A 14,024-nucleotide genomic window follows, 5' to 3' on the forward strand; every position below is an offset into this window, starting at 1 on the left:
ACAATTACCTAAAATATGCACTCTCTCCCGAGTTATGCACACTAAATAGGCACAGCTAATTGAGAGTTCTTCAATCAACCACAATATAAACGTAGTTGAACAAATAGAGAAAAGCTATGGCTCAATTATATAAAAACATAACAAGAATTTATCCTACAAAAGGTTCTATCAAAACTCTAGATAACAAATTAGCTATTCATAATAGTATGTAAAACTACAATACTAAAAGTCATAACCAACAATGAAAAATAGGAAGAGGAAGGAAAAACTCGTAGAAGAATTCTCCGCCTTGCTCCCAATGTGTTCTTGCCTCCAAGGGTGTTGTCTAACCCTAAAGTAGTGTCTCTCCGCCTCCTTAGGTCTAATTTGTGTCCAAAATATGTCCTCTCCTTGTTCTAGGCCGGCCTCCTTTGTTTTATATAGGGTTTAGGACTTAAAATCCCATGTTTTACACTTTAGCCCCTGAAATTTACGCTTCCCACCGCGGTTTCACCGCGATCGCGGTGGAATCGCGGCCAAACGCCCTCGCGGATTCTTCATTCTTCAGAAACTGCCTTCCACCGCGGTTCTGCCGCGGTTCTGCCGCGGTCGCGGCAAAACCGCGGTTTTTCACCCTGTTCCGTTTGGAATTTGGAAAAACGTAAAACATGAAAGTTGTAGCCCTTTGAGTTAGCTTTCCAACCATATATTGTGGAGCCCAAATGGAGTTCTGAGCAAAAAGTTATGTCTATTTTACTAGACAGTGCGCAATATGCCTCCTCAAGTCTTCGTTCGTACTTAATTATCAAATTTGACCCCCGAACACGATCCCGGCTTAATTCCTTGAGCTTTTACTCAGACTTCAAAGCTTCAAATCACTTAAATTCATTCCATAACATCTATATAGCTCGGAATCACACCTACAAGGCATAAAACACACAATTAGTGCAAAACACTAGCGATTAAAGCACAAACTCAATTAAAGTGCAGTAAATTCGAGTGTAATAAGCGACTAAAATATGCAATTATAGCCTATCATCACGCGCGTACACTAAGACTAGTATGTATGTGTTTGTGTATATATATATATATATATATATATATATATATATATATATATATATATATATATACATATATATATAATTTTCAAAAATTTATGGTACATATTAATTGTTCGTACTTTTGGTAGGTAATGTAGTTCTTTGTATTTATAGTAATCTAGTTCTTTGCCTTACATTGTAATTTGATTGGTAGTTTTATTTTGCTAAGTCGAAGAATCTATTTCATGTTAAAGAAAATAACTTGTCTTAATTGAATTCTTAAATTATTCATCACTATTAAATTCAACTATCAGCAAAATATCATGCTAAATAACACATTTTCTCAAAGAACAAATGGTTTGATAGTGGTAACTGTTATAATGAAATATAGTCGTCAGAATATGTGCTTAGTAGTGTATATCTCATATTTAAGAAAAAATCAACAAAAACTGAAGTAATAAAAATCAACTTAATTGGTTTGGTTCCAATTTTGAAAAATTCACTTAATAGGTTTGATTATTCTTTTAGAGAAAATCCGACCCAAATCGAATCATAAACCACACCTGCCTATGCCAGTTGACAAGAAATTGTGCCAAATAGGGGTCGTTTGGTTCGAAAATGAGTTATACATAAATTAGCAATGCAGAGATTGATAGTACATGAATTATTTCTTGTTGAATATTTAGTTCACTGTACTAAAATTAGATATACAAAGTATAATCTAAATTAATTATTTTTTTTTAAACTAAAAAAATAAATTTACAATTACACCCTAGGATTTTTTGTTTTCATAAGCTTCTTGGAAAAGGACAAAAAGATAATTTTGTCCTTTTAGTGTTTTATCCATGCATGGCTTATACATGGATTAATTATTTCATATTACTGGTGGAGTAAAATAATACACCAATCTATATACATATATAAAAGTGGGCAATAGAAAAGTGAGGTGGCACCTCTCTTAAGCCAAGAAACATATTTATCTTTTTTCTCCTTTTTTTTGGGTTTCTCATCATTTTTTCCATTTATTTTATATTGAAAATTCTATCTTCATTACTCCCACCTCTTTATCTTTGTAACATATATTTTTAGTAATCTCAAGAACTCTCATGCCTTTCATATTCATAATCTCTAAATATTTAATGTGTAAATTTATGACAATTTATTATATGTTCCTCCATACGTACCTATATAAGGACTTCTATAGTTTGAACAAATATGATTGACACTTTATATTTGCTTATAATGGTTTGAGCTATCTCTATGTCAAAGGCTATAGAGTTGAAAAGAAAAATTATACTAAGGTATGATTTAAATTCTATTCTTTATTTTTTGCTTAAGGTAAATGCACCAAGATATTCCATACAGGTGTGAATCTAAAGAAGAATGTCTAAGAGGAAGTGTCGAATAATGAGGCGAAGATCGAAGTACAGCCTATTTCACAATTATCATTAATGGTCTTTGATTTTGTCATCGTTAGGTTTATGTTGTATATGTCACGACCCAAAATCCATCAAAGGCCGTGATGGCGCCGGACACCTCGGTCAGGCAAGCCAACATTGAGTAATTAATTAAACTATCATTTTAATATTTTAGGAACCATAATTTCCTTTATTTTAACTAGTAAAAAGGTAATCTCACTAAATAAATAAAAATGTTTACAACTTTTATTATTAAATATCCCATAATCATCCCAGAACCCGGTATCACAGGTGCATGAGCAATCACTAGGAAATCAAATGAAGTACAATAACTGTCCGGAATACAGATTTGGACAGGAAGTAAATACAATACACTGAAAGAGACTATGCTGGGTGCGGGTCGCCTCGAGAGATGCAGCTCGCCTAAGTCTCTGTATCATCCATGCTGCTACGCCCATTAGGCCGTTGGAGGTACATGTGCCTGTGCAACAAAAATGCACAGCAAGTGTAGCATGAGTACAAAAACAACGTGTGCTCAGTAAGTATCCCGTCTAATCTCGAAGAAGTAGAGACGAGAGGTCGACTTCGAAACTTACTAGTGGTCCGATGATAATATACCAATAATTTAATAAATCGAGGATTTTCATAAAAATGACGGTAATTCAAATAGCATGAGGCAAGTAAACATTTCTTTCGTTTATAGGAAATTTTCAAATTCATTTTCATCATTTATACATTTATCTCAAGCCAGGGAAAAACAAATATTAACATCTATGAATTTTAAGGCAAGCAATACAAGCATGCGCAAATCATGCCGAGGTCGTACGGCCCGATCCAACATAATATTTAAAAATTGTGCACTGCCAGAGGGTCGAATGGCGCGAACCATAGATGCATCTATTACCCCGCTCGCGAATCATACATGCGACGCGGTCAAATATAAATAAACACATCAAACAGTCAATCAAGAATTCATCAGGGAAACAATTACCCAAAGAAATGGCAACTTCTCTTTAACGATCAAGAAAATGATGTTTAATTTCTTTAGAAATTCATTTACCAATTCGATATGATTTAAGCAATTTAAATTGTCAATAAGGTTACAAATACTTCAAGTATAGCATGCTTTCGGGTCCTAGACTACCCGGACTTAAGCATAATAGTAGCTACGCACGGACTCTCGTCACCTCGTGCGTACGTATCCCCCACAAATAGAAGCACATATTTAATTATTTCACCTATCGGGATAATTTCCTCTTACAAGGTTAGAAAGGAGACTTACCTCGCTCCGAAGCCCACTTTCCGGTCCAAGATTATGCTCAAACCGTCAGTTCGGTGCGGAACAATCCAAAACTAATGAAATAGCGTTTAAACTAATCAATACATGTTCAAAAATTCATATTCCAACTATTAAGGTCGAATGGCGCGAACCATAGATGCATCTATTACCCCGCTCGCGAATCATACATGCGACGCGGTCAAATATAAATAAACACATCAAACAGTCAATCAAGAATTCATCAGGGAAACAATTACCCAAAGAAATGGCAACTTCTCTTTAACTGTCAAGAAAATGATGTTTAATTTCTTTAGAAATTCATTTACCAATTCGATATGATTTAAGCAATTTAAATTGTCAATAAGGTTACAAATACTTCAAGTATAGCATGCTTTCGGGTCCTAGACTACCCGGACTTAAGCATAATAGTAGCTACGCACGGACTCTCGTCACCTCGTGCGTACGTATCCCCCACAAATAGAAGCACATATTTAATTATTTCACCTATCGGGATAATTCCCTCTTACAAGGTTAGAAAGGAGACTTACCTCGCTCCGAAGCCCACTTTCCGGTCCAAGATTATGCTCAAACCGTCAGTTCGGTGCGGAACAATCCAAAACTAATGAAATAGCGTATAAACTAATCAATACATGTTCAAAAATTCATATTCCAACTATTAAGGTGATTACCCAACCCTAAATGTAAGATTCCTAAAATTCACCCCCAGGCCCACGTGCCCGGATTCTGGAAATTTTTGAAGAAAGTTGTTACCCATAACCTTATAAAGTCAAATATATAATTTTTACCAAATTCCATAACCATTTTCGTGGTTAAATCTCATTTTTATACAAAACCTAGGTTTTCATCTAAACCCTTGATTTCACCAATTTTTACATGTTAATCAATCCATAATCTATGTATTAAACTCATGTTGTGTAGAAATTACTCGCCTCAAGGTGCTAGGTGAAAACCCTCTTCCAAAAGCTCCAAAAATCGCCCAAATCCGAGACTCAAAACTCAAAAATGAGTAAAAATGGCTGACTCCCATTTTTAGGCATTCTGCCTAGGCAAGTCGCATGTATGAAATGCGACTTTGCCTGATTTTCGGGCAAAAATGAACTACTATCAGCCTTCAGTTAACGGATAATAACTTTTTGTACGAATCTCCAAATGATGAGTGGTTTAACTTTTTGGAAACTAGAATCAAAGATATACAACTTTCATATTTTGCAAATTTTCAGATTCCTTATGGATTTTGAGATATAAGCTTCCAAAGTAGGCTCCTCGCATCAGAAATTTCTGGGGAAATTGCAAAACAGCTTTACCAGCCTTCATTCAATCGACCATAACTTTCTGTACAAATATCCAAATGATGAATGGTTGATCTTTCTGGAAACTAAAATGCAAGAGATACAACTTCCATTTTTTGAAAATTTTTAGATTCCTTATAGATTGCAAGATATGAGCTTCCAAAATCGACTCCTCGCATCAGAAATTTTCTGGTGAACAGCTTCTGCAACAGAATTTCAGCAGCTTTCTTTGTCCGAAATCCATTCCGTTAACCTTCCGAAATCCACCCGAGGCCCTCGGGACCTTAACCAATTATACCAACATGTCCCAAAACATGATACGAACTCGCTCGAGGCCTCAAATCACATCAAACAACGTCGAAATCATGAATCGCGCATCGAATCGAATTATGAGTTTTCAAATCTTCCAACTTCTATATTTTGCGCCGAAACATATCAAATCAATCCATAATGACTTCAAATTTTGCACACAAGTCACATTCGACATTACGGACCTATTCCAACTTCCGGAATCGGAATTCGACCCAGATATCAAAAAGTCAACTCTCGGTCAAACTTCTCAAAAACCTTCAAATTTCTAACTTTCGCCAAATGACTCCAAAATGACCTACGGACCTCCAAATCCACTTCCGATCGCGCTCTCAATACTAGAATCACCACACGGAGCTATTCCCAGACTCGGAATCCCAACGGACATCGATACCATTGAAATGCACTTCAACCCAAGTTTATGAAATTCTTCTAAAATGCTAACTTCCACAATAGGTGCGAAAACGCTCCCGGGTCATCCAAAACCTGATCCGAACATACGCCCAAGTCCGAAATTATCATACGAACCTGCTGGAACCTTCAAATCTCGATTCCGAGGTCGTTTACTCAAAAATCCACTATTAGTCAATTCTCCCAACTCAAGGTTTCCGTAATGAGAATTCTTTTTCCAAATCGACTCTGAACTTCCCGAAATTCAATTCTGACCACGCTTACTAGTCATAATACCTGAAATGAAGCTGCTCGTGGCCTCAAACCGCCGAACGACGCACTAGAGCTCAAAACGACCTGTCGGGTCGTTACAGTATAAATCTTGAAGTAGTGATTTTTTTTCCAAATAATACATAGAGATTTTGATATCTGTTTTATATATATATATATATATATATATATATATATATATATATATATATATATATATATANTCATCTCATTGTACCCGAGATAAAAAGATTATGTTTCTTTCAGACTTTGTATGTAGAACTCCTTAGATGTTCGTGAGTATGTGACTCCAGTCCCGGGGTAGAGATATATGTGTGGAACTTCTGTATTATTGATCATCTATCTACATTTAAGTCTTCCGCTTATGATTTTTATTCCGTCGCCTTTATTTAATGTCGTTAATTGTTAAAAGGGAACAGGTGTTTACCGAATTTGTTAATTAAGTTGGCTTGCCTAGTTCCGTTAGTAGGCGCCATCACGACTCCCGATGGTGAAAAATCCGGGTCGTGACAAAGGTCCATGTGTAAAAAGAAAAAAAATTATTATGGAATGGATTCGATGATATATAATTAAATATAAAGACATATATAAACAACATATGCACATATATATATATATATACATACATATATATATATATATATATATATATATATATATATATATATATATATATGAATTTGAAGTGTACAAAGAAAATTCATAGATCTTAATGACATCAACTATGGTTTCAGATAAGAATCAATAAGCTTTCAGATTTTATGCGTTTTCTGCATGGACCATCATTATAGCTGTGATGAATCTTGATGACTTCATGAAAATGACAGGAAAATAGACAAACGACGGGAAATCTCTCATCAAAAGTACTAGCAAATAGAGGAGAAATTTTTTGGACCAACCTTTGACCTCAATGAAAGTAATTTTGTATGGTCAATTATCAACATATACTCCCCATGACAGTAATATGAATGTAATTTTATATGGTCAATGATCAACACACTCCAAAAAAAAACTTTTTCCCCGGCAGACTTGGATCATTACCCTTCCCTTCATCCGCTAATGTGTCCTCAGTGGTAGGGGTGTGCATTCAATTTATCGATTCGACTTTGACTCTTATCGATAATTACTTATCGATTATCGATTTGTACATATGCTTATTGTTATCGTTTCAATAAGGTTTCGATTTATCGATTTTGATTTATCAATTTTTGGGGCTTATCGATTCATTTATCGATTACACCAATAAGAAAATTTGCGGGATTCCACGGAAAGTATATCGCTAGAAACACACCTAACTAATATGGATAAAAAGAAGCTAAAATAAGACGAACACCGTTTATAACATAAAAATTGTGTCAACAAGCACATGCAATGAAACTAAAGTAAGGGATCAAATGTATGCCACCAACACTCCAACGGTATAAAAAAAACAAAATACATCATCACGGATAATTTTGTTTTTCATTAATTTGAACTTCATTCCCTTGAGCTTTAAATATGATCATTCCTTAAATGTAGTAGAGAAAATAATAGGGTTAGGGATTTAGGGTAAAGGAAAGGGTACTATAGAATAAGGGTAAAAAAAATTAAAAAATTAAAAAAAATTATCTTTTTAGTATATCTTATCGGTTTATCGATAAACCGATAATTGAAGAGGACAAAATCGAAATCGTAATTGATAACTCGATAAGGAAAATTTCGAAATCGAAATCGATAAACCGATAACAAATAATCGATTCAATTTATCGATAAACCGATTCGAACGCACACCCCTACTTAGTGGTGGTTTAGAACCTAAAACCTTAGAGTTTGCTTCAACAAATTAAAACTTTAACAAATTACACTAAATATTTATATGTTCTTAATTCTTTTTGCCTCTATTTATTTTCTTCAATGAACTTTTTTGAATTATTTTTACTTGTCTAAAGTTAATTCTCTTCAACGCTCATAACTCCTTAAATTTTCTTCAAATGGGTTTCGTAAATTTATAACATGTTTATTCTGACGTTCTTTTTCAAAATTCTTAATTTCTTTTCATATTTTCATAATACTCAAAGATTTATTTATTGTGTTCAAAAGAAAAAGAAAGAAGCCGAAGCAAATAAGGACGTGATCAAAAGAAGAATAGCCCCACAATGAAAAAGTGTGGGCATTGTGATCTTTCTTGAGGAACAAATATAATTCTACCACCATCATCGTAAAGCTTTACTTGTATTATGAAGGTTGTGCCAAAAAATTCAAACGTTCAATTCACTAGACATTAATCTATTTATAGATAACTTTAAGTTAACATATAATGTAACTTTTTTAATTAAGAAAATTACATGTTATAATAGGTTATTACCGATCAAAATTGTTAACATTGATGGGTAGGCTTTTAATAGTTTAAAATTTGCTAGACAATGAGTTAATAACTTTATGAATAAAGTATTTTTGATTTTCGGGTTATAGTATAAATGATTGAAAACTTATTGAAGTTCATAATCAACCGTCAAATTAAACAATACTTAAATACACACAATTAGTTTTGGTTCTTCTCTTATTAAGTGTTGTGTAAACGTCCACTAACAGAGCAGATAGCACGTGGACAATAGAACTTCTTCGCGATAATCTCATTTGACTCTTAACCAGGGCATGCAGTACGAGGGAACGAAAGAGATAAAAAAGCGAGAAAACAAGATAATGAGTAGCGGCAAATTGGTTTAGTAAGCAGCTTGTCAAATTGGTGAGAATCTATGACTTCATCATTTGATAACCATGGAGTGGCGAAATTAGGAATATTTTCAAGGGTGTTCAAATTTAAAAGAAGTGGAAAAAAATTTCGACAAAGGGTGATCAATATGTGTTATATACTTTTAAAACGTAATATTTTACCTATGTACACAGTGCAATTTTTCAACGAAGGGTGGTCAGTTGACCACCCTTAACACCATGTGGCTTCGCCACTGTAACCATGGTAAACCTTTTAGTGTTGTACTTACTGAATTAAATGTATCCCGTAGAAGTACGTTTTAACTATCAGAATTGCAACAAATTAACGGAATAAAAGTTTTAACATTTATGTTTCAAGGTAAGAGGAAGAGGTCTTCCTAACGATCTTTTGTCAAAAAGTATGTATTTTTTCTCATAGAAATTTTTAGCTTCTCAATATACAACTAACAATAATTTAATCAATTTTATTTGTGTAATTAGTAGTTTTACGAATCTATGCAACTTTTATTTAAAAGGAAGCAAAGGTAGAGTCCTTTAATAAGATGTCTATCATTACGTGCGACTATCTCCACTATAGAAAGAAAAAAAGGAAAGAACAACATTTTCAGCACATTTATATTTGGTGTGGCTTATCGGTCGAATAGATTGTATTGGATGAGATGAGATCATTGGACCTGGAATTAGTTTTAATTTTTATTAGTCTTGGACTTTCTTAATTAGATAGAACTTAAGTAATCTTCATTGGTAATATACAATTAACTATACATCACATAGATTATTTGCTACAAATAAACAACATTTATGAATTAAACAAAATGTATTTTATTTTATTGGGGATTTTTTTCTCATAAAAAGAGGCATAATACCTATATTTGTTATTAATTTAATAATTTTTTTAATTTTATTGATGTTTCTTAAACCCGCGCAAAGCGCGGGTAAGTTTACTAGTTGGTGTATAAAATAGTGATGAATTAGTTATCCTACATTCAAAATCACAATCAAATAATGTATTAACTCGGTAAAAATTCTTATATAATGATTAATTGCCTTATGCAACATACCAAACAACCCATACTAGAGGCGGCTCAACACTACATGTGGCCTAAAGCAAAAATTTAAAAAGAGGCCTCAAAAGACATTCGAGGTTAAGAAATGTTTTTTCATATCTAATCCTTTGATAATTTCATTAGCTTAAGAATGAAAAATTGTCCAAAAAGCACTTAAAGAATAGAAGAAAATTCTACAAAATTATAGTTATAAACAAAAATTGATTCAAGTTGAAGTGAGTTAGACAAATTAAGAAGTTGAGCTCATCCACCATGCATGAGGTAACAAAAAAGAATAATAAAAAATAGGAATAAATGCAAGTTTAATAATTTATAATTTTTATTATAAACTTTAAAAATTGATAACAAATGACTAGAACTATTTTATTTATCACTAATAATAAATACATAATTATTTACATTATATATAATTTGTTATAAAACAATAAATGAAGAACAAGAGTATTGTAGAGAAAGTAGGGAGAGAGAATTCTTATTAATATGGGATGAATTACAATAGAATACAACCCTCTATTTATAGGGAGAGTGTGACTTAGCCACCAAGCAATGAACCCTAAAATCTCTCTAAATATAGACATTCACTATAAATACAATTCTATTTATAACACTCCCCCTTGAATGTCTATTCAATAAATAATGTGCCTCGTTAAAACATTATCTAAAATAAAACCCAGTGGGAAAAAATTCTAGAAAAGGAAAAAGAGTACACATATCTAACAATACGCCTTTTGGTTGCCTCGTTAAAAACCTTGCAAGGAAAACCCAGTGGGACAAAACCTTGTAAGGGGAAAAGAGTACAACGCGTATTAACTCCCCCTGATGAGTGCATCAATTCACATCCTTAAGCATTTGCATTCCAATCTTGTGCACCATCTTCAAAAGATCTTTGGTAGAGATTTGATGAACAAATCAGCCATATTAACTTGAATGAATATATTGCACCTTGAAATCATCATTCTTGATAGAGATGAAATGTCTTCACATGATCTTGTTGGAATCGTCAGTTCAATATCTTCACATAGAGGTGAAAACTCTTGCTATCATATTATCATGCATATAGTTATAGCAAGATACATTTGTGCACAAATTGCACCGAAGATGTAGTACTTCATGACCATGAATTCTATATGCTTTAAGCAATTTAAATCCTTCAGGGATTGTTAAGTCATATAAGCCATATAATAGACTTTAGATGCATATCAACTTTTCATGTCATGCTAGACATATAAGATATCGAAAACTGATTGCACATACCATTGACTTTATACTTTCAAGTGTTTGAACTACATGTTCAAAACTACATGTCTTTCATATGAAATCAATTCTATTTGAATTGTGTCTCTTCTATTTGGCCAATATTTCTGTGTCTGTATTCGACGGACTTAAAATTCTCATCTACACTTAACGCTTTCATAGATGTCGTCGACGAATATTTTATATTGGTTCCAACCTCTTTTTTTTCATAAAGACATAACATAGAGATCTCTTCATTTATATTTTCAGGTACTTGAATCTCTCCTGAGATTTTATGAAGTGTTATGTCATATGATCTTCTAGATCACTTGCCTCCTTTGTTATGATCATTTAGATCATTTGCTCATCTTCTTTATCAAGAAGTTTATTTGAAACCGATTTGTCTATACGCTTCAAGCGTACCATAGACTTTGTCCTTCTAGGACTTAATAGGAGCATTTGCAATGAGAATATAGTTACTTTCTTTGGGCCAGGAAATGCGTTTGGCATGCTTTGCAATATATTGCAAATGAATTATCCTTTTATGAACTTCAAGTTCATATTATCTTATTCGAGGATCTAGATGTACAAATGATAATTCATTCCACGTAACTTTTTCTCAACTGTTTATCATGTCTCCCCCTCATGTTAGAAAAACTAACTTGTTACTTCAACTTTGAGAATCCACCTTTGTGCGTTATGGTGTTAATCAAAATATACACCGCACATCAATAATAATAAGATGGAATTATGTGGTCCTGACTCTGAACCACTTGTGAGGGGAGAAAATAATATACTCTGATATATAACGTATATCAAACTGATATAGATAACTTTGTTCGCATAAGCAATTGTTTAGCTATTAAGTAGAGGCACTTAATAAATCATTTTGCTAAACCAACTGTGATGTAAACCAACTTATCAAGATGAACTTCTTGAATAGAAAATCTGGAAATTATGCTCGAAATTAAATTATTGAGCAAGTTACCTCGCAAAACACCATGTTGCGGGTTATTAATAATCGCACATGTAACCATCTCATAGATGCATCTTATGTGGTATACATGGCAGGTGAATGGCCCATATTCACATTTGATATTTCCAGCATTCATGGGATTCAATCCCAATTTTAGTTGGTATATTAATTAATGAGAACATGCAACATAAGAGAATTCGTAAAGAACTTTCTAGTTCTTTAATATTTACCCATGTGAATTCTCTTTTATTTTTTCACATCATATTTAAATTGATATGGGTAAACCAATTACACCAACCGAATAAATTATCAATATTGATAAACTTCAGATTTACACCATGACGTGTGCAATTATCAATAAACTCAACGTTTATTATGATATGGGGTTTTATATCAATAAACTTCTCTTTATTGTAGCATTCTTTTGTTTGTGTAGTACAAAATGGAGAATAAAGCGGGTAGCTTTTCACATACATATTACCCCGCTACAAGTTGTAGTAATAGAAGATATTAAATCTTTCCTTTATTTATAGTCTCAGTATGACCAACCGCTTTCGCGAATACTTTAGAAACTCAATAAGTTTCTTTGAGACTTACTACAACAAAACGTCTTATTGATATCAATTTTCTCCAAAATAGTATAATTGACTCTTCTAGAGCTCTTAGTTAATTTTGTACTACCACATATTCAGCAACATCCATATGGTGAACATCTCTTTTAAAGAGAAAGTTATACCATTATGGTTATGGTCAAAATTATATGCAAGATATGTTTCTTGCATTAATGTTATTCTTTAATAATCACATTACCAAAATATTTTAGCGTGCAATAGGTACGTGACCAATGACCATTCATGCCATAATAATGACATTATTTTCTTATATCATCTCAAACCTCCTTCTAGAGGTGAGTGTGTGGTATATTCACTACCACTAGCACGTTCATATTCTTCCAAGAATGAATATGTATTCATAAATCAGATGTTGTCACATTCACATCATGAATTTACCATAGTCATCTGTATGTGCTTTACGAAATCTTATGTCAAATCGATGACAAACATTAACTTCATAGAGTAAAGGCTTATTTTGAGAATCCTTATTATTCTCATTACCACGATAATGACGATTATAATTTCGTCTATTACCAAGTCCGCATTAATTGATACCTTTATGGTAATAATTTTGTCTTCTTTCAGACTTATTACATATTGTTATTACATTCTCTTAAGGGAATGAGAATGGAGCAAATTCAATGGGACGGGTTTTCAATTCTTTGCCCACAATCATACCTGAATTTGATCGCGGCAAGACATAAAATTCTTACCACTTTGGGTGGTTATAGTTTATTTCAAACTCCATTAGAGTTAAAATCAAGATTTATTGTCTTTGCTTGTATTTAAAATCAAATTATAGAATGTCAAGAATCTAAAAGAGAAAAATAAAGTAAGATACTTACCTTAAATTCAGAATTTAATCATGAAGGAAGTTCATGGAACAATTGATAATCATTATGCTCATTCCCAAAGCTTCTACTCAATTGGTTAGAGTCTCGTGCTGATAACGTGTTATAAAACAATAAGTGAAGAACAAGAGTATTGCAGAGAAAAGTAGGGAGAGAGAATTCTTATTAATATGGGATGAATTACAATAGAATACAACCCTCTATCTATAGGGAGAGGGTGACTTAGCCACCAAGCAATGAACCCTAAAATCTCTCTAAATATAAACATTCACTGCTTTAATTTTTTGGAGGCCTTTAGCCACCGCTTTAGTGGCTTTAGGATTGAGCCGCCACTGCCCATACAGATAAATTTAAGATCCTAATCTTACATTTTGAGTCACATAAAGATTATATAGTATAACTTTTTATGACACACCACAAAATTTTATGCTGAATATTTCTTCATGTGTTCTAATAAACACTACTTTTACTTATATGACTAATGGTCCTTTATCAACAACACGAGAATAGTGGTATCTACTGTTTTATTTAAATGATCCAAATTTGATAAAA

This window comes from Nicotiana attenuata, unplaced genomic scaffold, assembly GCF_001879085.1.
Source record: "Nicotiana attenuata strain UT unplaced genomic scaffold, NIATTr2, whole genome shotgun sequence".
In the NCBI taxonomy this organism is placed as follows: Eukaryota; Viridiplantae; Streptophyta; class Magnoliopsida; order Solanales; family Solanaceae; genus Nicotiana; species Nicotiana attenuata.